Raw genomic sequence first — 25,614 nt, forward strand, 5'->3', positions numbered from 1 at the left:
GAGTCATTTGACTTAGCGTAATGGCCTTGAGATTCATCCATGTTGTTGCATATGGCAGGATTTCCTTCTTTCTCGTGGCTGAATAATATTCCACTGCATATGTATATATACCATATCTTCTTTATCCACTTATCTCTTGATGGACACTTAGGTTGTTTGCATGTCATGGCTATTGTGAATAATGGTGCAATGAACATGGGGGGTGCAGCTATATTTCCAGGATTCTGTTCTCATTTCCTTTGAACATATGCCCAGAAGTGGCATTACTTGATCATATGGTAGTTCTGTTTATAATTTTTTGAAGATCTTCAGTAACTCTATACTGTTTTCTATGGTGGCTGTACCAATTTACAGTCCCAGCAATAGGGCACGAGGGTTTTCGTTTTCTCCACATCTTTGCCTACACTTGTTATCACTTGTCTTTTTGATAGTAGCCATTCTAACAGGTGTTAGGCAGTATCTCATTGTTGTTTTGACTAGCGTTTCCCTGATGGTTAGTGACATTTGTGAGTACCTGTTCATATAGCTGTTGGCCACTTGTATGCCTTTTTTTAAAATTGAGGTGTAATTGACATGTAACATTATATTAACTTTAGATGTACAACATAATGATTCACTACGTGTCTATTCAGTTCCTCAGTCCATTTTTTTTTTAAAAAAATCAGGTTGTTTGGGGTTTTTTTTTTGGTGTTTAGTTGTATGAGTTCCTTATATTTTGGATATTTTACCTCTTACAGACATGTAGTTTGCAAATATTTTCTTTCATTCAGTAGATTGTCTTTCAATTTTGTTGATTATTTGCTGTGCAGAAGCTTTTTAGTTTGATGTAGTCCCACCTGTCGGTTTTTGCTTTTGACTTTTGCCTCTTCTTTTGGTGTCATGTCCAAAAAAATTATTGCCAAGATCCACGTCAAGAGGCTTTTCTCCTTATTTTTTTTTCTAGTTCTACAGTCTTGAGTCTTATATTTATTTATGTTTTATTTTTTTATGTTCATTTGTATTTGAGAGAGAGAGAGAGAGAATGTGTGAGAAGTGGAGGGACAGAGAGAGAGAGGGAGACAAAAAATCTGAAGCAGGCTTCAGGCTCTGTCTGAGCTGTCAGCACAGAGCCTGACGTGGGGCTCAAACTCACAAGCCATGAGATCATGACCTGAACAAAAGTTGGATGCTTAAGTGACTGAGCCACCCAGGCACCCTGAGTCTTACATTTTAATCTTTAATTCTTTTTTTTTTTTAATGTTTATTTATTTTTGAGAGAAAGAGTTGGGGGGGGGGCGTGGGGGAGAGAGAGGGAGAGAATGAGCAGAAGAGGGGCAGAGAAAGAGGGAGACATAGAGTCCAAAGCAGGCTCCAGGCTCTGAGCTGTCAGCACAGAGCCTGAAGTGGGGCTTGAACTCACAAGCTGTGAGATCGTGACCTGAGCCGAAGGTGGAAAGTTGACTGACTGAGCCACCCAGGCGCCCCAATCTTTAGTTTGTCTTGAGTTAATTTTTATGAGTGGTACACAGGAAGAGTCCAGTTCCAGTCTTCTCTGTATGTGGTTAACTAGTTTTCCCTAAACTTATTTTATTGAAAAGACTCTCCTTTCCCCAAAGGGTACTCTTGGTTCAAATACCAGCTGCCTGCATATGTCCTATCAGCCACTCCTGAGGAACTAAATCAGGTGGTCAAACATATTCATTTACTCAGCTGTTCACTCACTCATTCTTTCACTCAACCATGATACTCTGATAACCTGTTATGTACTAGCCAGTGTGACAGGCGCTGGGGACAGAGTAGAAAAAAAACTAAGATCTCCCATAGGACTTAGAGGAAAGTGCAGGGTAACATACAATAGAGAAATTAACAGGGTGCCTGGGTGGTTCAGTCGGCTAAGCATCAGACTTTGGCTCAGATCATGAACTCACAGTTCATAGTTCTAGCCCCCGCTACGGGTGAGCCCCGCTTCTCTCTCTCTCTCTCTCTGCCCCTCATTCTCTCCCTTGCTCACTTGTGTCCCCCCCCCGAAAACAAACAAACAAACCGGTAGAGAAATAAACAAGATCATTTACAATAATAGTAAGCACTGTGAATAAAACAAAACAGCGTAACATAACGGGACCAACATTAGACCCGATGCCACAGAAGGGCTCCTTGAAGAAGATACATTTGAGCTGAGACTTCCAGGCCCAGCTAGATAAGCAGAACTGAGGTGATTTTAGGCTCCCCTTCTTTCTCCTAAAACCCGCTTAGTGGTATCTGAAACTCCACTCCCCCAACTGAAGGAAACAGCTTTCAAGTGCGAAAGCACAGTAGAGTTCCATTTTAGTGTGAATGGGTTTTGTCTGAATTATCACTGGCCAATGCATCCATCAGTGTGAATGACTGGTGGTCATACCCTACTGTGCCTGGCCAGGCCGGGGCAGGAGCGGAGTGACAGAACCTGTATGAATGCTGGCTGGAGTAGAGCGCATTAGGGGGCTCTACACTCAGAACCTTGCCAGGGATGCAGGGAGCCATATACAGTCCTCTGAGTGAGAGAGAAAGTGGAGAGAATTTGGGGGAGGAGATTTCCTGAGGAGAAAAAGGCCCCCAAAGTCTTGGCAAGAGAGGAACAGCCTTACAGTTCTCCATCCCTTTAATGTTTTGTTTTTTCCTACCCTTAGGTAGCTTTGCTTTCACAGTTTACACAGAAATTTTGTTTGCTTCTTTGCTTTTACTATGTTTAGTTCCCAGGGATCTGTTTATTAAGACCTTACTGCCCTTATTTTCTACCCCACACAGCCGGGCGCTTAGTAAATGCTCAATAAATGCATGCCCCTTGATTGCTTTCCTTGGTAATTATGTTCTAGAAATAGCAGTAGTATATTACTGAGCTGCCTTATTATCTCCTTCCCTACCGTGGGCTTTTATGCCTCACAAATATTTATGGCTAACCAAAGAAAAGGAGAATCTCATGCCTTTTTTGTTTGTTTGTTTTCTCTAAGTGTATTTTTAAAGTCTGTTTAAATGTACAAGAGTAAAAGAAGACATTTGATTGAAGGGTTTTGTGTGGAAGATGGGAAGAGAATCCTTTGCTCAGGGTCTCCTTCACTGTCCATGGTTTTGTGACCTAAACTGTGGGAGGAAAGAGCTGCAGTTGATGCCTCAGTCAACCGCTAAGGAGAGACCAAGATTGGGATGGAGAATTCCCGCCTCCTCTCCAAATCCTTGCTAGCTTGGGTAAGGAGGCCTCCTATGTATTTATGAGACAAAAGGCATTTTGAAAGTCTGAGCCTTTCCCGAGACGGGATGTGTCTGATGTTTTAGCCTGGCCATTCTGGGAAACACGGACCATTTTTACGTGCCGAGGAAAATGTTCAACATATTATTCATTCTTAACTGTTGTCAGTGAAGTATCACAGAGCCTCTGTCTCTAATGAGATCCTTTCCCAACCACCCCGCAATACATGTCATGTTATCTTTTGCTTTGGAAAAACTGTTTTTAGGACATCATAGTAAGCAGCCAGAGCCAAGCTAGCATAGGTGATGACAGGATGAAGTCTGGAGCCAGGCCCTGTGGCTTTGAATCCCAGTGCTACCGCCTACTGGCTGTGGGACCAAGAGTAAGTCCATTGGCGTCCCTGAGACTCCGTTTCTCGTCCATATAATGGGGCCAAGAAGAGAGCCTGCCTCATTAGGGATTTTGTGAGGATGAAATGAGAAGATGTGAGTAGAGCGTTCGCTCCAGGATCTGACACGCAGGAAGCCGTCTGTGAACATCAGCAACGATTCGATCGTTACTGCTCCACTGCTGATGATATATTTCTAGAAAGAGGATTGTGTTTCCTCTTTCCTTTCTAAAACACAAAAGAGTCACTGAACACTAACCACCATGGCTGAAGAGCAATTTAGGAATGAAAAAAATCTCTAGACCTCATCGTTCGAAAGCTCTGTGTTTTATCACAGTATTCTAAAACCACTTTAAAATCATTCAGCATTTCCATGGTAGTATCATGTACAGTATTTTAAAAAGCAGAGAGTTATCAGCTGGGGGATTAGGTTACATTCTGTACATGTAATGTACAGAGAGAAACTCTATTCTTTTTTAGGGGTTTGGTTCTGTTCCTGGCTTATACATCAATTTCCTCTTCCTGTTCAAACCCAGACGGTTCACATTCCTGCACAACTTTATGGTTATTGGTGTTTCTGTGGAAACAACCACCTAGGAAGTGGCATTTCCCAGGCTACGAGCCTCACATTAAGTTTTCTTGGCAAGATGAGAGAAGGGTGTTTCAGATCCATAAAACCCATAATTTTAGCATGATTGTCAGATAATAAGGATAATAATAGAGTTGTAGAGCTTTAGAACTAGAAGAACATTAGATCCCATCGAGGCCAACCCCCTCATTTTACAGATGAGTAAGTACCTTATGCTGAAACCATGTCTGACAGTCCTAAAAGGGTTTCCACACAGGTTATGTCATTTGTCTTCCCAACGCCTCCTTAGATAGTCAGTAAGTAGGTATTACTTATCTCCACTTTGTAGATGAAGAAACTGAGGCCTAAGCCATGAAAGAAAGCAATCAATGGGCACATCTACAACTCAACACTTTGACTGTCTTGTCAGCGCCCTGCCCATCGCGGCCTGACGCCTCTCAGGACCCTGTATGTCTATTGGAACCATCTAGACTTCAGTTTTCCCAGACTTGATACTTTTGGACTTTGAAGCCCTGTCGTATGCAGAACAAACTCTAAGGCCGTCAACATGATGCATGAGGCCCTCACCCCTGTCCTTTGCCCCTCTCTTCAGCCTCATCCCTTGCCATGCCGGGTTTCTACTTTTTGCTGTAACAACTCAAAAAGCAGTTACCACTGCTTGGAACAACTTTCCAATTTACTTTTTTTCACCCTAACTTTTTTTTAAGAATGAGCCTGAGATGCTCATCATTTTTCTCGAAAACCTACCCTAGCCGTTGCTCTAGAAAAGGTGGGTCTATACACTGCATGAATTTACCCAAACCTGATTTGACCAGAGATGGCCTTGAAATCTGGAGAGAGGAAAATGAAGAGCTGTGTAGATCTGAGAACAGATAAGAATCTGGAGAGACTGAGGAAAATACAGAAAGAAGTTCACGTTGTTCCTGATAACTTTTATATCACCTGGTTCCAAATCCTTAGCTTCCATGAGATACTCCTGTATGATCCACAGATTCTCCCTTTGGCAGTGGTGTTCTGGTAAACCAGCCCCCTAAAAACAAACAAAAACAAACAAAGAAACAAACAACAAAGCCCTGATTTTTAGCGTTTCCCAATTCCTAGGGTGTAAATACTCCCACTGTGGCCTATTTCAAGCTATCATGAGGTTACCAAATGCAGAGCTGGGGAGACATGCACATACATTTGCCCTTCATGGGCTCGTATGAACTGGCTGTACCTCATCACTGCATTGGGCTTAGGCTAAGTGAACGTTTCCTGTTCTTTGCATCCAAATCCTGTACTATATTAAATTAAGACACTGTTGATTGGCTACTTTATGTCTCACAATAAAGGGAAAAACACTACTTTTAAACTATACCATAATGCTTTAAGGCCAGTCCTCTGCCAGTCCCGCTAGCCACTGCTCCTTTGACACTTTCTCGCCTGGGCTTAGCAACTATTCCTCCTGGTAGCTGTGTTGCTAAGTGTGTGGTAGGCAATTCTTTCTTCGGTATCTTAGCAACAAAATGTAACACAGCTTCATTTACTTGTGGGTGTCTTCTTGAATCTAGGAAAATACTTGCTGCTTTGTGAGCAAACACAGAGCTGCAGACATTCTTCTAATGATGAAGATCTGCTTTCTTAATATCAGAGTCTGGGCTTTCACTCTGCTCCCCTACTTTTCTGGGTAGACAATACCTTTCGGCTGTAACAGGAAATCCTATGTAATTTCTTGAAGACATTTTATTTTATTTTTAAATTTGTTTAATATTTATTAATTTTTGAGAGGCAGAGAGAGACAGAGTGTGAGCGGGGGAGGGGCAGAGAGAGAGGGAGACACAGAATCCGAAGCAGCTTCCAGGCTCTGAGCTGTCAGCACAGAACTCGATGCGGGACTCGAAACCACGAACCGGGAGATCATGACCTGAGCCAAAGTCAGATGGGTAACAGACTGAGCCACCCAGGCGCCCCTCTTGAAGACATTTTGAACAGCAGTTAAACTCCACATTAAATGTTGAAAATAACTCAAATGAACCGATGTCAAAATGAGCAAGTTTCTTCCTGTGGGTGTGATGACAATGTCATTGTAGCTTGCCTGGCCCATAGCTATTATGTCTCCACCAGCTACTATGTCTCCACGGATTATAAGAAGAATCCTAGTTTCAGAGATGTTACAATGTAGAGAAGAGTGCATTTTAGAAGCAGTGAAATTAATCTCGTAACACAGAAAGTAATTTGACTCAGCTACTACCACCTCAGTCTTTCCTAGTTATCTTTCACTCCTTCTTCAGAGTTGGGCTGAGCACCCCACCTGGTGCTCCCATAGCATGCTGCGTATATCATCACAATGTCACTGAATGCAGAGTTGGGAAGATGGGTGGTGTCCTAATCGTCTGTTTACCCAAGGAATGTTATCTTTGATAACTCTTTGGGTCCACAGAACATTGCACACTGTCTGGCACATAGTAGGTCCTCAGTAAATGCTTAATGATTGATTTGTGAGTCCTAGGAGAGAGTTTATCTTTCAGGCCAGCAGTGTGCAAAGTTCTGAGTGGGATAAACCCTGTCTGTCCCAGGTCCTCTCCTGCAGCAAACCACTCTCTGACCATCCCCCTGAATCATATCAAAATGTCAGAATGCACTGTCCCTCTTGCTTGCATTCTTCCTCATGCCCTTGATATGGGGAAACCAAGTCATATTAAAATTCTACTGAGTAATAATGGTATCGTGTTTATTCACCCCAGATATGTCATGCCTTTTTCTAAGGAGGTGGGAAGGGGCTAACTCACAGAAGAGGATCTTGATAAGAATTCTGGGCTGATTTGAGGACATTTTTGAGCCAGACTGCTTTTCCCTAAAGTCATACCACTTAAATGATTGCCCAAGTTCACTTTCTATCCTAATTTGGGCCATGATGTATTAATTTAAATGATCTGTATCATCTTTCCAATCACCCCCTTTGGAGGTCTTCTTGCCATATTTATGGGATTAGTTTGGGCAAGGGACCAGCATAGGTGACCCACCCCAACCTGTAGGGGAGGCAGGACCACCTGCTCTGAACTAACTTAACTGTGTTTTATTATCTCCCAGCCAAGAGTCACAAAACCCAACTCACGTCATTGCGATATCCTGTTTCCTTAAATGAGAGAAATCCTCAACCTCTTCCAGATCATCTTAATTCCCGCTCTTCTTCGTGAGTGCCTCTCATCTTCCCCTCTATTTCCAAAACTTCCAAAAATAAGTCCCTTCAGATATTTGGTTTTCTCACAATACTCTTCTCTCCATGCACTGCTTTACCATCCACGGTCTGTCCCAACCTAGGAAAGTCGAAGAAAGAAGCACTTGTGATAGATGCCAATCAAATAAACAAACAGCAGTAATTCAGAAACTTACAATACAGTTTTCCCAGTTTTGGAGTCTCACACACTGGGATACTGGAAAGATATCAAAGGATGAGAAAGTGGGACCCCGTCCAACTCGAGGCACCTGAGATTTAATGCTCAGACAGAGGTGGGTGGGGGGACTGCTCCCCTGTTTCAAAAAGGCAAAACGCAGTCTCTAGTAACTCGTCTTCTGTATGGAGACTCTGTGGATCAAAAACCTCAAGAATGAAACACTTAATTACAACCAAACACGGAGTGAACAAAGGAATGAGAACGGTTTTATGTGAATCCTGCCCACAAAGGAAGGCAGCTTCTTCCAAATTTTGTAAGAGATCAGTGACAAGCGGGAATTTTTTATTTCTGGGCGCAGTGAGCAATCAATTTAAAGAGCCGTCTCCACGTATGTTTTCATAGCAAATAGGTACAGGCTCACCGCCCCGGTGAGCTTTGGGGCTGCCGAATAGTCTTGGAGCTTTTGTATGGACTTAATTTCATGACTGCGAAAAACTATTTCAGCCATTTCCCTAACTTTAATAGTTTCCATCCGTAACCTCGAAAAGGAAGGTAAAAATAACGAATGGATATGATGAGGGGGTTGCTCCTGAGTCTCTGTCAGCGCAGAGTCGTGCCAAGGACACGGCCTCAGGGAGGGGTGCGTGGCCCCTCGTCGTCTCTCACTGGGAGCCTCTTTTGTTAACGGCTTCTCTTGGCCATCATCTCTTCCAGACGCATGTGGCCAAATGATGCACTTGGCAGGAGATTGTCAGGAAAAGGGTATTCCTGGGGTGGAGGCTCTGAGTCGCAGACTGGGCAACCAGTAGAGACAGCACAGTAGATTCAAACAGGCTAACTGTTTCAGCGCAGAGCTGGCCTCAACAGCCATGTGGCTGGGCTGACTCCTGAGGAGTCCTATCCTGCGTCCATGCTCACTCGGGCTCCCGGGGCCCCAACCAGTCTCTCTGCATCCTCCCCTCCCTGCACTCACCTCTCCTGCCCAACCACCGAAGCCAAAGTCATCTCTGAACGCCACCAAGCAATTTCCTGCTTCAGACATTTCAGTAGTTCCCATCACACCCAGAATCATGCTCAGACTCCTTATCTCAGCCTGCAAGGCCCTGTAACATCTGGCCACTCACTTCCCCTGCACATCACCTCACACGGTCTCTTCCTAGTTCCCTGGGCTCTCGCCAGTGGCCTCTGTCTCTTCCTTGAGCGTGCCACACCTTCCCCCCTCAGGGCCTGGGCACTCACTGTTCCCTCTGTCTGGACTAGCACTGCCCATGTCTCCCCATTGTCATCCCTCTGGTCTCAGCGCCCCCCCCCCCCCCCCCCCCCGCCACCATGGCCCTGCCCAGACCACCCAGTCAGAGGTGGCAACCCTTTCCCAGTCATTCTCTGCCAGGTTTGCAAGTTTATTTATTTTTCCCTGTTTATTGTTCCATTTTTCCTACCAGAACGTCAGGTCATGAGGAGAGGGATTTTTATTTTGAACAGCGTAGCGTCCTTAGCACAGAGCTGGCACGTAGTAGGAAGTCCATAAATACTTGTTGAGCAACCGAGTCCCTTAAGTTATTTGGCCCTTTGTCTTTCAGGCCCCAGCAAAGCTCGCTCCCTCTCTTTCAGGATCTGACTCTAAATCCTGGAGGATCCTCCTGCTCCTAGAACCATTATTCATCACTCCCTTCTGCATTTGGACGAGTTTTTTGTTTGTTTGCTTGTTGGTTTGTTTTTTGAAAGGAGTGTGTTTTAACCAGGGTCTAGTACATTCCGAGAACTTCAAGTGTCAAGCGAGAAATGTGAACCAATGGAAAACGTTACTGCCATGGAGGGCTGCCCTTTTGTAAATCCAGTTGTGGCGTCCGTATGGCACTGCTCAGCCCAGTCACTAGCAGCGACATGTATTCTGGATCTCTCTCCACTGTGTGTTTCAGATAATTGACTCCAAGTGTGGCTCAAGCTCACTCTTCTTTTTCTGGCTTCTCTTGTGGTTCTTAAGACAGGATGTTACATAAACCTAGGATTCGAAAATATGTTCTTCTGATACTTATTATTAGAAACACTAAGGTCTAGAAATATAGTTCACCTTAAGAGGAATTTCAATTGCTTTTACATGCATTATGCGATTGCAGTCATCAAACGTGAGACTCTGCCCTCCTCAGTGTGCCTATATTCACAGTTTGCAAAACACATTTGAATTATCGATCTTGCTTGAACTTCACAACCCGTGGAGCTGTCAGTGAAGAAATGACCCCCGTATTACAGAGGGGGAAACCAGTTCAGGGTGGTTGGGAATCCCAAACTGTGTCCCAATTGACCAGATGTCCCAAAGCCCTTGCCTCATTACCATCACAATGTTGTTTTCATTGTGAAATTGAGTAACTCTGTAAAACAGGATCAAAAGGCTTGATTGCACCGAGTTACATATGTATGAGTACAGTTCACAACCTGCTGAAGACTCAAGTGCTTTTTCAGGAAAGGTTTCTGAGGTTTCCCTCACAAAGATCTCTGTTATTTTTTCTCTGGTGCGGATTCCCCCAGACATGGAGGGTCCAAAACAGTTTTTGATACTCTTTAGATCACTAGCATTTTGATGTGGAGTTTATTAGATTCCAGTCAAAAGCAGTGGAACCTATCCAGTTCACCTGAAACAGGAACAGATTTGTTTTCTTCCATAGGTTTCAAAGTGTTGACAAAAGCACAAAGCCCCCTCCTTTAATACCACCTCAGTGACCCAAGGATAACTTGCACATGGGGTCTGAGCATGTGTTACGTAGGTTTACACTTGGGAAAAGTGTCTGTGAAAATTACACAGAGTATAAATTAAGTTGTATCTCAAGGTCATTCTCAAAGCCTTCTGTTTCAATGCAGTTGGAAGCACAAAACATCACTTAAAATAAATGAGCTACAGCTATGGGCAGGCAATCTTTCCTCTAACTCATGGTTTATTATCATGGTGTTTCAAGTGGAGGGGTTATTAGGCTTGTCCAATTCAAAAGACTGCCCTATACCTTTGGCAGAAAGATACAAGGGATGATATTTTCCTTTTTAAAGAAACATTTTGTACAGATGTACAATGTGAGCCTAGATACAGGAAAGTAACCTATTTCCTTCCAGAAGAAAACAGGATATGTATTTAGTACCTGATCACTTCCCTTTTGTTGCAGGTCCCAATAGCTACTATTTAGTGTAAGAACTCACTAATAATTATGATGTATGTATAATCTTTTTTAAAAATCAGTTTACAAAGTTCTTCATACTATTTTCTTTTATTCTCCCACCAACTCTGTGAATATCATTATCTTTGCTGACAACTGAGGAGACCAAGACCCAGAGCAATCAAGTGGCTTCTTCCAGGCCACCCAGCGTATCAATAACAGAGGAACTAAAACCATGATTTCAGACTCCACAATACCTGCTTTCCACCACTGCCATGCTTTGTGAGAGCATTTTAGTAAAGTTTTCTGAAATGTTCAAGTTAGAGGAAGAGAAAATGCTAATTACATATTACTTTTGAGCCCTAATCACCACTAAATTCCTGGTATCAAATTTCTAATTGGCTTGTTAATGAATTGACCAAGATAATCCTCCTACTAGATAATAAGCTACTCAATAATTGGAAGTTAGCTGCTGTTATCTCAAGGATGTGTGAAACCTAAGCCTGGCCATTCTAGGGGGAAAAAGGAAGCTGATCTGATAGTTGTGAGGTTTTCCTTGCCCCTGACCCCACCCCGCCCCATTTGAACAGACTCGCTCTGGAACAGCGTGGCCATTGTTACAACCTGATGGTACCGAATTTGGTCCTCGGATATCAGAAGATAAATTATGTTAGCTTGAGAGTCATCTTGGCCCTGTTTAAATGCCTCCCTTTCTGGGTCCCATTTTCAGAGTCAAGAACAAACTAACTTGTTCATACTTAACAGATGAACCGAGTTGATAAGAAATAAAAAGGAGGCTGATGCCAGCCTCTTGGGTGTGTGACTTGGGTAGTGGCCCAGGATCCCCAAGCTCTTGGTGAATCCTTTGTGGTTGCCATCTTGAAATTCTTAAGATTTGAACAAGGGGTTCTTCTTTCTCACTTTGTGTTTGTCCCTCAAATTAAGCAGCTGGTCCTACTTGGTACTGCAGGATACTAGCCTCAGAGATAGTGATCCTGCCAGATTAGAGTGCTGCCAAGGTTTTAGGTCTCCCCCAAAACTTGGAGATAGGCCAACCTACTCCTGACAGATCCAAAAAAGTGTAGGGTCAGGACAACGCAGGGGCCACAGAGCCTCTAGTCCTCAGCAAAGGCAGAAGGCACTGCCCAGCCCCTGGCAGAAGGTTCCAGCTTAGTTGAAGCCAATGAGGTGGGTGCCTGGTGCTCCTACCCAAATGTGAGGGAAATATGAAGTGCCTCCAGGAATATAATACTAGTCTCATTTGGGACCTTCTTCCCACATACCTACTTAACCTACTTAAGGGAGTGTTGGCATGGTCATATGGGAAGCATGTTCAATATCCAATAGGCTACAATCTTTTGGAACCTTTAAAAAACTTTTATTTTAGAAAGAATTTTGATTTTTTTAATCCTAACATTTTTATTTAGTATAAAACAATATTCATTGAGAAACACATTTCATTACTGATGAGCAGAAAAAAATTTTAAAATCCCCTATGGTCTCACTCACAAGAGGTGATCATTATTAACATTTTTAAAAATTTAGTTTGGGGGGGTGGTGGGAGCAGAGAGAGAGGGAGAGAGAGAATTCCAAGCAGGCTCCATGCTGTCAGCGCAGAGCCTGACATGGGGCTTGAACTCACGAAACTGTGAGATCATGACCTGAATGGAAATCAAGAGTCAGACACTTAACCGACTGAGCCACCCAGGCACCGCCATTATTTATCTATTTATTTTAATTAATTAATTAATTAATTAATTAATTTAAATTTGTATCCAAGTTAGTTAGCATATAGTGCAATAATGATTTCAGGACTAGAATCCAGTGATTCATTCCCCACACGTAAAACCCAGTGCTCCTCCCAACAAGTGTCCTCTTGAATGCCTCTTTCCTATGTAGCCCATCCCTCTACCCACAACCCCTCCAGCAACCTTCAGTTTGTTCTCTATATTTCAGAGTCTCTTACGTTTTGTCCCCCTTCCTGTTTTTATATTATTTTTGCTTCCCTTCCTTTATGTTCATCTGTATCTTTAATTCCACATATAAGTGAAGTCATATGATATTTGTCTTTCTCTGACTAATTTTGCTTAACATAATACCCTCTAGTTCCATCCACGTTGTTGCAAATGGTAAGATTTCATTCTTTTTGATTGCCAAGTAATACTCCATTGTGTGTGCATATATGTGTGTGTATATATATGTATATGTATGTATATATGTATGTGTATGTATGTGTATGTGTATGTATATATATGTATATGCATATATGTATATATATGAATGTGTGTGTGTGTGTATATATATATATGACATCTTTATCTGTTTATCTGCACCAGTTTGCATTTTCACCAGCAATGCAAAAGGGTTCCTCTTTCTCTGCATCCTTGCCAACATCTGATGTTTCCTGAGTTGTTAATTTTAGCCATTCTGACCAAGTACCCCATTATTAATGTTTTAACATATACATATATATATATACATACACACATAGTTATTTTTATTTTCATTTAATATTTTGAGAATATAATCCCATGCCATTAGATATTCCACCACTGTATCACAATAAATCTACCATGATCGCAATCACATTTATAGTTTATTGAACTAACCTCTCGCTTGATATTTAGATTAATTTTCATTTCTTGCTACTTTACACAGTTCTGTCATGAACAGGTGTGTAGCTAAATTTTTGCAATCACCCAAGTCTACTGTTTTAGAATAGTTTTCTGGAAGTGAGTTATCTGAGTAAAAGATATGAACATATCAGGGCGCCTGGTGGCTCAGTCAGTTAGGTGTCCGACTTCAGTTCAGGTCACGATCTCCCGGTTTGTGAGTTTGAGCCCCGCGTCAGGCTCTTTGCTGACAGCTCAGAGCATGGAGCCTGTTTCAGATTCTGTATCTCTCTCTCTCTGCCCCTCCCCTGCTCGTATTCTGTCTCTCTCTCTCTCAAAAATAAACTTAAAAAAATTAATAAAGATATGAACATATTGAAAGATGCTTGTCTAATTTCCTTGCAGGACTGTTGTACCAATCTCCATTCCCATCAGCAGTATATGTGAACTTGGGAAGTGTTTTTAGAGTCCTATAGAGCCTGGGTTTTGTGACTGGGTGGGAGGTAGTGACTCACACCCAGAAGAGGCTCCTTCTGGACTCTCATGGAATTTCTAGAATTGCAAAGGGTCAATAGAACGGAGGTGTACATGGCAGTCATTTTATGATTTGTAGTCTAGGCAACTAGTGTGGGGTGAAAATTATCCTAAAGAGATTACTGCCAAGAGGTTGCTCAGATATTTTATTTGCCTATAATTGCACCTTCTACTTATGTGTAACAGCGCGATCACATGGTGCTGAATCAAAGATTTATAAAAATTGCACTAAACCCATGTCCTGTAATTTGAAAAACAAAACACAACAAAACGAGCCTTTGTGGGTTTTTTTGTTATTGTTGTTCTTTATTCAATCGTCAGTAGTCATCGGTTGGTTTGGATTCCCTGCGCCTCTCCCCTTCCAGCTTTTCTTTTTTGTCCACTGGAGAAGCACATGTTGTATGGTAGTTCTGACCATTCAAAAGTGAGCTCCTTGAACTTCAGCTTCCTTTGTAAATAAAAATTCCAGCTCAGATCTCGTTCATACTTACAAACACTGAGCCTCCTAATCTCCATGTCTCTTTTGGTATCAGATTTCTCTTTAGGGATTCATGTATAATCCTTTTCCACAAAGCAGGCCTGCATCTGAGCTTCTGGAAACAAATCAATATGAGGGAAATGCCAGTAAATCTACCAGAAGTAAAGCTGGAATTTGGAGGTTCAGTCAATCGTGGGAGCCCTCACATTTATTTATTTATTTTTAATCAACAAAGATTTTATTATTACATTATGGTTGTGATAGATACAGAAGAGAATCTGAATTCTTAAAAATTATAGATCACATAGAGTGTTTCTAGTAAATGGGTGTGATGTGCAACATCATTTAAAGATAAATCTCCCTGTGCGTTATGGATGATACTCCAGGAATACTCTCTAATGTCAGGAAGAGCCACAACCCACCAGCGTGGTAGGCAGTCTTTTCTAGCGACTAGCGGTTTGGGTCTGTGGTTTGTTTACTTTCCTACACAAAAATGCAATGGATTATACAACCTCTGGAGTGGGCAGTCTGAGAATTCCCAGGGTACAATGGCTTATTCTTTTTAAAGCGCATTAAATATGAATTGGCCATTTATCATTAGTAATAGCATACATTATTTTCTTGATATCATCTCTTTTTTCTCCTTCTCTTGCGCATATCCCTGTTTTCTGTTTCCAGTTGCTCGCCCACATTAATTTTCTTTGCTTTTAGAGCTTACTCACACATCTCCTTTTAGTTTTCTTTGTAACAGCTCCAACACATTTCTTTTCACATTTGTGATTTTTGCTTAGCTTTCCTCCTTGTTTTTTCCACCAAACTCTGTTTATTTTCATTTTCTTCCCAATGGTCTGATTTCTCTCCCTGCCTGTCATATTTAATTGAGGTTTGCTGCGTGGTTAAGATGAAGAAAGTCTTTTCTTCTCATGCTCAAAAAGGAAAGTGCTGCTATATAGTTTTAGCTTCTAGATTACTACCTGTCTTGAATAAGATCCCCAGTTCTATCCTTTGTAAACCCAGTCACGGTACAGCTTTGTGCTCTGTGTAGAACACACCAGGGACACACAGGTTCAAGATGTGTTGTTCCGAATTCCCAGTGTTGCTTTCTTGAACACGATGGAGCATCCTTATCACCAACTTCACCCCTTTCTTTGTCTCACCGCTCCTGCTATTGACAGATGTTTTGGGCTAGAATTCTCCCCTTTTGTTGAAGGGGAAATTAGTAGCTCTCAGCTCACTAATCAAAACCCAAGAAATGTTTAAAGAGAGGCATTAAATTCAAATCATCACCTCCAGAGGCTCTCTCATTTGCAGAATAAAACACACTTCAAGGGGCATTGAAAAAGAATTCTGGAGCAATGAATAGTTAGAAAATGTGGTTTGTATGGGGAAGCATTCACTCTGCTTGTGAGTCTTTGTCACCGGACATGTTTCTCTCTTTGGGAAACTCTGGATCATAGGTATCCATGTGAGGGGAACATCATATACTTTTTTAAGGTCTTGCTCATTTAAGAATGAGCATGTGGTGGGGGGGGGGGGGGATAATGTGAATTCTAAAATATAGAGCATCTCAGACTCTCCACTGAGTCATTTCCTTGTTCTCATTAATTGGCTCATACCCAACTACAGAGTGGAAAGCTATTTTTATGCATTTGCTCACAACTGAGAGATCTAACACAAGATTCAGCCAATACAAGTTGGCGGTTTAAAAAAGAGAAAAAGATGCCTTGCTATATCTCATTAAATGAGGTCAACAATAGGTTTCATGTTTTGAGATGATCTTTGCTGTCTAAAGCATTTGTAGATAGGTTAAGAATAATTTGGGGACAAATCAGTGCTTGGAGATAAAGATGATATTCTCTCTGTCCTTTTCCTTCTATCATTTTCCTTCTGCTGTATCTTGGGGATATTTTTCCTTCGTGCTTGACTTTTTCGGGGTGGGATGGGTTGAAGCTCTATCAGACATAAGTGCTCTGCAATAAAATGTGACTCACCGCCCCTCTCCACCGTACACGTCGTAAAGGCTGAAACTCAACTGTGCGGCTGACTCAGTAATTACCCAGCACCATCTTTATTGAAATTATCAAGCAATCTAGAAATTAGGAGTGAAATAACCCATGAAGTCATCCCGACCTGGCTATTCCGGGCCCAGGTAAGAGTCTTTTCCAGGCCATTCTTCCGTTACTCTTTCAATTTAGTTTTATAATCACCGGTCATACAACCACTCTGTTCATTAATTTGGCACATTTCTGTTCCAACTAGCTACCACATAAAACTATAGAGCGGATCACTAAGAAGCACAGCACATATCCTGAGATTAAGTAGCACTTATTTTTCAAAAAATAACAGATTGGAGGCCAGTCTGTGAAACTCAGGAAAACCCATAAGATTTAAGGAGGTTATTTATGAAGTCTGATCTTGGTGCTGACGGTGGACTAGCAAGGCTCACTCGGGACAGACTTTGGGCATTTTGCCAGTGGAGAAAGGTCTATGTGTCTGGGGGAATGGACTGTCCACTGAGCCATCTTCCCCCTTCCAGCTGTCAGTGCTGGGCATGGGATGACTAGGAGATGGAGAGGGGCGGGCTTGGATTAATTTTTTTTTTAAGAAAATGCCATGAATCGGGGTGCCTAGGTGGCTCAGTCGGTTAAGCGTCCAACTTCGGCTCAGGTCATGATCTCACGGTTCGTGGGTTCGAGCCCCATGTCGGGCTCTGTGCTTACAGCTGGGAGCCTGGAGCCTGCTTCAGATTCTGTGTCTCCCTCTCTCTCTGCCCCTCCCCTGCTTGCGCTCTCTCTCAAAAAAAAAAATAAACATTAAAAAAAAATTAAAAAAAAAAAAAGAAAATGCCATGAATCAAATAGCTTTCCTAGATGTTAAGGGACCATGGATTCAGCATGAAGGAAAATTAGAAACCATTTAGTCCCACATCCCACAGCAAGAGGTAAGTCCTTTCTAGGGCATTATTGATATGTGAGCAGCTGGCTTGCATTTGAATCTCCCAGGGGCACTAACCTACCCTGGAGCCCATTCATTCTGGTTTCAGATGGCTATGTTTGTTTTTCATGATCCTGCATAATTTACTTCTTTGAAGCCTTCATCTGAATAAGCCCTCAGGAAAATTTAGCTGTTACTATTGTTATTGTCATTGGCTTTTTTACTTCATGAAAAACACCTAAAGGTTATCAAGGTTTTTATTCTTTCTCAAGGCTAATTTCTTTGATTGCTTAAACCCATGAATTAGTTCCCAGATCCCTTAAAGTCTTGGCTTCTCTCTTTCTCCCTCTGGCTCTCGCTCTCTCTCTCTCTTTCTCTCCATGTGATTCACCAGCCACCAGGGCAGTGACCATGCTTCTTGTGATCTACTCTCTTTGACATTTCCTGGCTCGATTCATTCCAAAGAAAGGGCTCTTTCATCTCTGTGCTCTGTGCTGATCAGAGACAAATGCCTAAAGCAGAAGACTAAGGTTGTGATTGGTTGACATGGGTGAAAAACTATATATATATATATATATATATATATAGGTACATAGAGAGGAATTCAATCCCTGGTAGCAGTTATTTGCTGAAGGAGAACTGGGTAGGGAAAGTGATTTTAAATAAGTGATCAAGGACATAGCAAGCTCAAATTCAGAAAGAATCTGATAATATTAAATAGAAATTACTTATTTACAGATTACTGTTTGTTCACTGAAAACTAAAACAAAAAAAATCTTCATTTCTTGGAAGCAAAGTCATTTCTAGCTCAAATAAACTGAATTGTAAAAGAATAAGAGACACATGGGAGATTAAAAATAGTGTGTTTTTCATTGCAAATACTAGATTTTTAAGTTGTTCTTGCATGGTCTGGGGGAAAAGCACAGCAGAACCAGATTCTTCTTTCTTGATGCAGACAAAAAATGAAAGTAACAAGAAAGTAGAAAGCCCTCCTAAGTTTGATTAAATTATCAACAGTAAAGGAATAATTTCTGAATCATATTGATACCTGCCCTATGTTAAGCAACACATGTAAAGGACGTTCCAACTAGTAACCTATCATTGCATGACTTAGCTTTCAAGTTATTTTCTTAATATTGGTGATGAGTTTGTGCTGAGTGATCCCCATTCTCTTCTCCTGTTCCTCTTGTTCTCAGTAGTACATATTTGCCAAAAGGCTCCCTAGGGAGAGGTCTGTTACAACTGCTACACAACAACTGAGATCTGGATTGCTAGTTGAGTAGAAGATGCTGGTCGTGCCAAAAAGACAATGCTAAACTTGGGTTGGTGTCATGGGCGGAAGGAAGAGAAGGCATAAGCTGGAGAAAGCTGCCCACTCCAAACGAGTCAGCCCCAGGAAACTGCTATTTATTAACAGGGCTCTTTATTCCAGGTGCAAAGATCGGTTTTACCTGGTGCTCCTAGATGAGCAATCACCAGGGTCTATAGTCATGCTTAAAATTCAGGAACACAGTCCATGGGAGGCAAGGGGGCAAACTGTTGCCGCAGACATTGTTGGTTTCCATTTATCCCCTTCCTTTTTCTTCACAGGACACTGATTTTGTGCGGGTGTCTTCCTTTTGCAAAAGCAACCCTGTGCTCCCAGGAAGGCTGGCCCCAGTCTTGGGGGGTGAACTGTGATCAACTCAAGTCAGTCATGGCAGTCTCTTTCTCTTGCAGGTGAGCACTGGCCTCTCTGGCCAGTGAGGAAAGAAAGAGACGCCTACATTGGGTTCTTTTGGAAAGGATTGTACAGGATTGTACAGGGAGAGACAATTTGTTGTTCTATTAGGCATTATCACATCTGGATGTGATGCCCGGAACTGCAACAGTCACTTTACAACATGAGCGGGGCTAGCCCGAGGATGAAACCCACATGTTGAGCATAACTGAGCTGACAGATGGCACAACCCTGGGGGTCTGAGGTTAGAACTGAAACACTGAATTCACCAACCACGGAGCTACCTGTTAGGGAGTGAGCAGTCTCCAAAATTTGTATGATGATGTCTTAATCCCCAGTACCTTTCAATATGACTACATTGGGAGTTAGGGCCTTTCAAGAGGTAACTAAGGTCAGATTAGTCATATGAGTGGGCCCTAATTCAATCTGACTAGTGTCTTTGTGAGAAGAGGAGATTAGGACATATGGAAAGAAACACCAGGAATGCATGCACAAATAGAAGGCACTCATGTGCAAGCCAAAGAGAGAGCCCTCAGAGGAAACCATACCATCGACACCTTTGAGCTTAGACTTCCAGCCTTCAGGACTGTGAGAAAGAAAATATCTGTTATTTAAACCACCTAGTCTGTGGTGCTTTGTTACTGCCGTGGTCTTTGTAAGCTAATACACTGCCCTGCCTTTGGCCTTCTTGATGTGTAAGGCTGTACAATTTTTTTTCTGTTTGTTTGTTTAAGTCACTTGACTGGGGTTTCCTGTCCTAACAGAGTTGTTAAAAACACACAAGAAAGGTACTGTAGCCGTATTTTTCTATTGAGAGTGAAAGCAAGTCTAAAGATAGGAGATGTAGCCATAACATTTAACACTGAGGACCAGAACACCATAGAGGATCATCCTGTTGACTGTCATAAACGCAAGGAGTAGCAGGTCATTTTTTTTTTTTTTTTACTTTTTTTTTTCAAATGCCAGGGTAGGGCCTTTTTTCACTTATTTTTGAATGCCAGGGTAGGGCTTTGGTCTCTGTTCTCCCAGCCTTCCCATAACTGGACATGGTGATGGGGCCTCATGAGGATATGGTTAGTGGTCAAGGGACAGAATGAAGCTGAATGTCCATGTGGGGGTGTAGACTGATGACTATGACCTCAGCTAACCAATCAAATTAACTAGCAACAGATGAAAAACAAATTTTGACCAGCTTCAGGGAATGAGAATTTATAAAGTCCTAGGTAGTAGTTAGAATAGGATGGCATAAAACTACTCCATTTTATGAGTCTCCCCCTACTAATTTAGGCTACCCCAAATTCTAACTTCAAAGCAGAAAGTTGGGCAACCACTGGATAAAGACAGATCAACTGCCAGCATATAAGTATTATATAGTTTATATATACTCAAGCCTAGCTCTGAGCTATGAAATAAGAAACATCTCTCTCATGACTAATGCAGTTATATTTGTCGGACCAACTATATTTTTCTAGATAATAGTTGTCAGGTTGACCATAGCCACATTATTTCAAGCTTTCAATGCTTTGATTCAAATAGCTCCTCTTTGGTCTTCCTGCCTCCAGAACATTCCCTTCTAACCCATTCTGCTCCTTGGTGAAGCTTCCTAACATCACTTTCATTAATTTCTTCCCTCACCTCCAAAACATTCATGTGACTCTAAAACAATTGAAAACAACCTTTAAGGTATCTGCCTGGGCTATAGTCCTATATCCCTTCTCCGAGAGTTCCTTTGTCCCGGAGATGGATCCCAGAAGTTATGATAATTCCATACGGCATCAATTCTTTCATTGTACCAGGAGTGGACACACAGATTCTCCTTCACAGAAATTTGGGATTGGAAGTCAAAGATGCTGGTAGCTTCTGATGGTAAACTTAGAACTAAGGAGCTATAAATGTGTAAGTTATGGGGTGGATTGTCTTATATATTCACGGGGAACAAAAAAATCTGTTTTGCAGAGGGGAAAGGATGAGAAAGATATGCAGAGAGAAGCTGAGGTGAGAAAGGACATGACTGGAATGGGGTTGAGGGATCCAAACTAGGAAGCCTGTGGCACTAGCTCCTGAGAGCTTTTAATTCCTGGTTCCAGGCCTTGCAGAGACCCAGTTTCCCACTTTGCTGTAGAGTTCCTCCAGGTCTCTTTGCTTTTAGGTTAACTCACTCCATTTGGCTTACACTACTTTGAGTAGCTTTCTGTTATTTGTATCCAAAACCATTTCAGCCTAGATAAAGGTAAAGTCCAAGCTTTTGGCTTGATATTCAACACTATCCACAGGTTAGCCATCATATGTGGTTTTCATCTTTATCTCCCTCTGCTGCCCTGCATGGAACTTCATTCACATCCATCTCCTTTCTTTCCTCCTCTCACACCTTATACATTTCTGGCTTGTTCCTTGTTTCCCATCGTTTCTTCTACCTAAAATACTGTCCTTCTTCTTGGCCAGCCTGGACCCTATGCATTTTTAAAGGTCAACTCAAGTTTGCCCTTTGATAGCAATTCTTCTACAAGCTTCCCCGCTCTCAGCAATTTCTCCTTCTTTTCAACTTCCATAGTGCTTGTTGTTTCTGTTTTCGGGCAACAATAGCTTATGAAAAATGGAGAAAAATATGCTGAAACACCCTGATGACAGAAACTCTAGCATTTGAGTTTGGAAATAATATTGGAGACCAAGGACTGTATCCCTGGATGTCAGACCAGGAGAGTGGTAGCAAAAATATGTTTAAATATTACCATTAATCAAATAATATCCAATCTGTTGGAGAACATGAAATGTGCCTGTTCATATGACTTTGTTTAGCTTAATCAACAATACCTACATTGAGTGTGATGAAACAACTCGATGAGAAGAGCTAGGGATGGACAAACAAGCGGATATGAAGGAGAAGATGGACACTGAAGTATTGGAGAAGATGGAGATTGTAGGGATAGGAGTTGATAGATCAGGGAGGAAAGAAAAGAAATGAGGAGATAGCAGGTCTTTCTGCCTCCTCTTTGACTTTCAAGTAAAATAAACTTTAACCCTGACTCTGTCACTAGCTCCTCTCTCAGAAACGGAGGAGGAAGAGAAATTAAGAGGGGGGAGTAAATAAAGAACGGTAGGATGAGGGGCGCCTGGGTGGTTCAGTTGGTTAAGTGTCCGACTTTCAGCTCAGGTCATGATCTCTCGGTTCATGAGTTCAAGCCCCGCATCAGGCTCTGGACTGACCGCTCAGAGCCTGGAACCTGCTTCTGATTCTGTGTCTCCTTCTCTCTCTACCCCTCCCCTGTTTGCACTCTGTCTCTCTCTGTCTCTCAAAAAATGAATAAACATTAAAAAAAGAAAGAAAGAGAAAACAGTAGGTTGACAAGGAGGGCAAGAATCACTGCATCCCCCAGGAAAGGTAGATTTAGAATCCCTAGCTTCCAGCCCAGTTGGGATATTCTAGTCTTTATGACAAGAATTAACCTGTAGTGACAGATTAGTATTTTTAATAATGAACATGTGAATTCTCTTAGCCCTGCCTACTCAACGACATTCACTCAAAAAATATTTATTTCACTCTTTATCATCAGATGATTTGTTAATATATGGAGTAATCACACTCATCTCTCATTGCATATTACAGAAACCACAACCCCCATCTGAAAACTCTGGCAGTAAACAACATTTAGCCATAGCCACGTGGATAAGGCTGCCTTTTTGAGTCACCATTGACCTTTTGTCCATGACAGCTTCCCCACTCCTGTCTGCCTTTGCGGTTTTCCAAGGCTGATGCTCCATGATTGGTAGCTGGGTTGGGTCCTTTTTTCTCTCAGTACCGGCTCCCCAAGTTGTTTAAGATAACAAACTACATGAGCTTACTTAGATATATCTCCTGGTTGCCATCTAGAGACAGCCCTGTAGAGTTTGAAGCCCAGAACATATCACACTTGGTGTCTCTGAGCTCTCCTTTGACATCTTTATTCAGTTGTATCAGAATATCCAAGGCTATTTGGAGGGGAAAAGATGTTACATACTGATTTCAGTCCTGTTCGTGGAAAATTGAAAATATCATTGCATTACATTTATTTCTCCAGCCTAAATCCATATGGAGACCAACTCTGTATCGAGTATTGACCTTGAATAACCCATAGCCTACTGGAAAAACAACCCGGAGAATTTATAAATCATATAGATTAATACTAACTTCTTTGTTTTTAGAACCACTTATACAAATAGTAAGCTACATTCTCTATCAGCTCCCCATTTCCCACTCCCCATATCTCCCCTAATTCTCTTACTTCATTGTTTCTTGGATATGGCATTAACTAGTGTAAAGGTAGGCACATTGGCTGTGTGTGTGTGTGTGTGTGTGTGTGTGTGTATGCGAGTGTGTGTGTGCATGTGTGTTAATGTAAGAGAGAAGCGCTCTCATTTAATGGTTCATTTTTAAGAAAGTAAAACCTATCTCTTACCACAAAGCCATGCTGCTAGATTCTGCTCCATTTAACCCCTTTTAATTCCAGCCAAACATATAAGACTGTTTCTTAGCCTTTCTTCTCTCACCTGAGAAATTAGCATGGGCTGACTGAGTCTGTCGTTTGGAAGGTGTCTTTCATTCAGGATGCATCTCTACTTCTGGAACGAGTAAAGAGCTTTTCCAAGGGTTGCACATATCACTAGGCTCCATCAGGATGCATTGGAAGCAGTTCGGCCTTCCCTGACTCCTGGCAGAGTCATTTTTTCCTTAAGCGGACACATCAATGATCTGTTTTTATCCCACCCTCCATAAGGTCATGGCATCCTAGGGGGTACAAAGTGTCACCTTGAGGAAGTAGAGTTCTGGGTGTTTCTTTGTATTTTCAATTTTGTAGCCTTGGGATGCTGGAAAAGTTAGGCATCATTCCTCAAGTCATACCAAATTTGGTATGATGTTCCAGGACTTTAAGATCCTTTAATTGGAGGATTTTAACCCCCAGTTCATCCGATTGTGTTTCTATGATTCACTGTCCAAATCCAAGCCACAGTTCCGTGATGAAATAAGAAACAATTTCTTTCCTAAGACTCAAACCACAGATATGACTGAAAGGTTCATGGCAAGGGCAATTCCATCCTGTCACACGTCAATCAGCTCAGCTTGGAACTACAGAGCAGGAAATTTTAGGTTCAAAGAGGTATTGGCACAGGGTCTAACACACACGAGCTCTTTGGCAGATATTTGTTAATTGATTAATACAGTCTCAACACCAGATGCTACCTTTTCAGAGCCTCATTTTCCTCCCTATAGATATTGGTGAATCCATGTTTGATACAAAAAAAAAAATATCAATTACAGAGTAACATCAGTGATTTGACAAATAAAGCAAACCCTCTCTCCCTGCCTGACTATATAATTTGTGGAACCAGTACAAAATGAAAATGCAGGAGCCCTTGTGCAAAAATTATTAAGAATTCCCAATGGGAACCATAAAGCATTAAACCAAACGTGAGGCTCCTTCAAAGTACAGATTGGACCCTGGGAAGCTGGCACTAGCCCCGCATTTGATTAACATCCATGAGCGCCTACAGTTAGCCCCCACTGGGCCTCTCTTTGTCATGCACATCACCTTCTACCATTCTCACCACAACCAGGAACCTCTGAGAGGTTTCTTAACTTGCTCAAGATCATATACAAGAGCCTGTGTACCATGCCAGTTTTTTTCCCACTAGACAGAATGTAAGTCAGTTCTGAACAATAATTTCACATACATGGTCTTGTGTAATCTTCCCTCGTCTAGTTATGCGGATAATGGTCATTAACATGAACTGAGAACTTACAGCGTGTCAGGCGATGTTCTAGTTGTTTTACGTGTATTTACTCATTTAATGCCCAACAGTGCATTCATGCTGCTTTTTTTGGTCAAGTTTTGAGAGAAAATGGAAAGCACAACTCAAAAGATTAACTGAAGAGATTTCAATGAAGGGACTACTTCATTAAAGGTATAGATAGGATTAAGGGGATCTTTAAAGAATGTGGATACACCTGGAACCCGCAAGAACAGGAAACTGTTAATGTCCCAGGCTGGAGGGAACAAGGAGAAAGGACAAGGTCACCAGAATGGGGTGACATCTTTAGCCGTGGCAGACAGGCTACCTATTAGGTGCTGTGGCCATGGTCAAGGAAGACAGCCTCTGCCCACAACCTGGTAAGGAGGGATAGCATGGAGGACAGATACTCCAACCTCCTTACTTGCTGTCTTCAAAGCTCCTTCCCAGGGCCTCCCTATGGCTTAACAGAAGGGAGCCTACGGGCTGAAGTCTCTAGGGATCAGCCTCCCAAGACGCAGACCAGATAGAGAATGGCAAAGGCTACTGGAGAAAAAAAAAAAAGAGTATTTATCCCCATTTTACAGATGGTGAACGGAGACAGAGAGGCTAAATAACTTGCTCCAAATCACACAGGTAATAAGTAACAAAGCCAGGATTCAAATACAGTAAGTCTCAGCGCAGACCTGAAGCACTCAACACTATGTTCTAGAACATGTCCTCAAATGGTATAGAAGCCTAGCTTGGGGCCATAAATGATCTGCTACCAAACTTGTGAATTTGGAATATAATCAAGGAAAGCCAGCCTAAACAAATGAAACTAAATTTTAATAGTTTCAAATGTGTGTAATTAAATTACCTTCAAGATGTAGAATAA

General features: G+C 41.9%; 1 long non-coding RNA gene across 1 annotated transcript; it reads right to left on the reverse strand.

The window, feature by feature from the left end:
* Nucleotides 1-2,036: 2,036 nt before the first annotated feature.
* Nucleotides 2,037-8,767, reverse strand: LOC113604061 (uncharacterized). Its single transcript, XR_003425866.2, has 3 exons — nt 8,527-8,767; nt 7,274-7,475; nt 2,037-5,209 (listed from the first exon to the last, which is right to left on the reverse strand). It is a non-coding gene; the product is annotated as an uncharacterized LOC113604061 (long non-coding RNA).
* Between the last annotated feature and the right edge of the window lie 16,847 nt (nt 8,768-25,614).

The sequence above is a fragment of the Acinonyx jubatus genome, chromosome A1, assembly GCF_027475565.1.
Source record: "Acinonyx jubatus isolate Ajub_Pintada_27869175 chromosome A1, VMU_Ajub_asm_v1.0, whole genome shotgun sequence".
Taxonomy (NCBI): Eukaryota; Metazoa; Chordata; class Mammalia; order Carnivora; family Felidae; genus Acinonyx; species Acinonyx jubatus.